The 1526-nt window shown below is 40.4% G+C and overlaps 1 protein-coding gene and 1 long non-coding RNA gene across 12 annotated transcripts in view; one reads left to right on the plus strand and one right to left on the minus strand.

Moving 5' to 3' along the window:
* Nucleotides 1-1526, plus strand: part of LOC111647379 (protein NLRC3-like) — a 99936-nt gene that overhangs the window by 33361 nt on the left and 65049 nt on the right. The gene's annotated exons all lie outside the window — the stretch shown is intronic.
* Nucleotides 1-1526, minus strand: part of LOC147817213 (uncharacterized) — a 64454-nt gene that overhangs the window by 13485 nt on the left and 49443 nt on the right. The window lies entirely within an intron of this gene.

Raw genomic sequence — 1526 nt, forward strand, 5'->3', positions numbered from 1 at the left:
AGAGAAAACATGAGGAGAGAGCGAGGAGGACGACATGAGACAGAGATTCCCAGCTGTTGTGTGGTGAGTATCTTTCTGTCTCTCAACCAGAAATGTTTAAGGCTCTGGAAAGAGCTGACTCAGGGAAGACTGAGCTGGACATGCAACAGGTGAGAGAATCAAAGCTGCTGGTTTGTCTGCACTCCTACTGTAGACAGCTTATTGTATAATGTTGTTCCCTTTACAGTGTCTGTGTGTGGGGATCTACCAGCTCTGGAGACAACACATCAAGGAGCCCTTTGTGATGTCAGCAGGAAAACAGAAGTTCAGTCAGTTAACAATCCACTACAAGACACGTTTTGAATATGAAGTGAACCCAGTGAGAAAAGCTTCTCACATTCACTCTACATGTTCCCAATGGCTGAAGTCTATTTGTTAATTTGAACTAAGGAAACTATGACCTGTGAACTATTAATATTTATAAAATCTTGCACAGACCACACAGATGGTTCAAATAGTCTGAAATACTGGATATTCATATAGTCTGTCTATAATTGTTGGTAAGAGATAATTAATGCAATAACAGTAACTGTGGTGCTTAATGGGGCCAAATGGGGCAGAAATATTGATGAGACTTGATTCTACTGATCACATTGTTTGTGGACCAGCACAAGTTTCAGCTGCAGAGGATGTGGGCTACATCTGGGCCAATCATGAGCATCAACCAAAGCCAGATGTGCAAGGGGCTGGATTGATCAGCTGAGCCAGAGCAAGCTGTCTGAGTGTGGAGACAGCTGATCTGCACATCAACAGCTGTTGTTTCACTTCACACACAGAGGTACCTGAGGAAATGTATAAGAATATGGAGTAGTCTGTTGATAACAATTTGATTGGATGACTCTGGCTCAGGAGGGAGAGCGGGTCATAGACCAGGACGTCCACTATCAGAGGGTCGGTGGTTTAATCCCGGGCTCCTCCTGTCTGCCTGTCCAGGTGTCATTGGGCAAGACACTGAACCCCAAACTGTCCCTGATGGCTGTTGCATCAGTGTATGAGTGTATGTTTGAATGTGTGTTAATGGGACAGGTATTGTTAATAGCTCTGAGTGGCCTCTAAGACTAGACTATAAGTTCAATCTATTTACCATTAAATATTTTTAATGAAATTTTAAAAACCTTGCTTTATACAAGTGAATAAGATATTATATTTCTAGCATCTAATTATTAAATTGATTGGTTGAAAGCTAGCCGCTAGTTAATGGAACAGGGATGTACAAAAGTGAGTTGTAAAGCTGAATGAACGACATAAAGATGAGTGTTTGTTTTCATGCATCAATATATTTTGATTTTGTGAGGCAGTTATTGATCACTTGTCAGCCTGTCTTCTCCAACGTAATTGTTTCTAATCTATATATTAGCCTCATCATCGTCTCACTGTGTGTTCAGTACACAAAATGCTAAATGTTCAATGGCACTCATTATCGTTTAATTAAATCCTTTTGATTTATTTCAGCTTTTTTCAAATCAAATATCTGGGACAGTGGTGTA

The sequence above is a fragment of the Seriola lalandi genome, unplaced genomic scaffold, assembly GCF_002814215.2.
Source record: "Seriola lalandi dorsalis isolate HSWRI2012SDOR001 ecotype SW California unplaced genomic scaffold, Sedor1 jcf7180002054987, whole genome shotgun sequence".
In the NCBI taxonomy this organism is placed as follows: domain Eukaryota; kingdom Metazoa; phylum Chordata; class Actinopteri; order Carangiformes; family Carangidae; genus Seriola; species Seriola lalandi.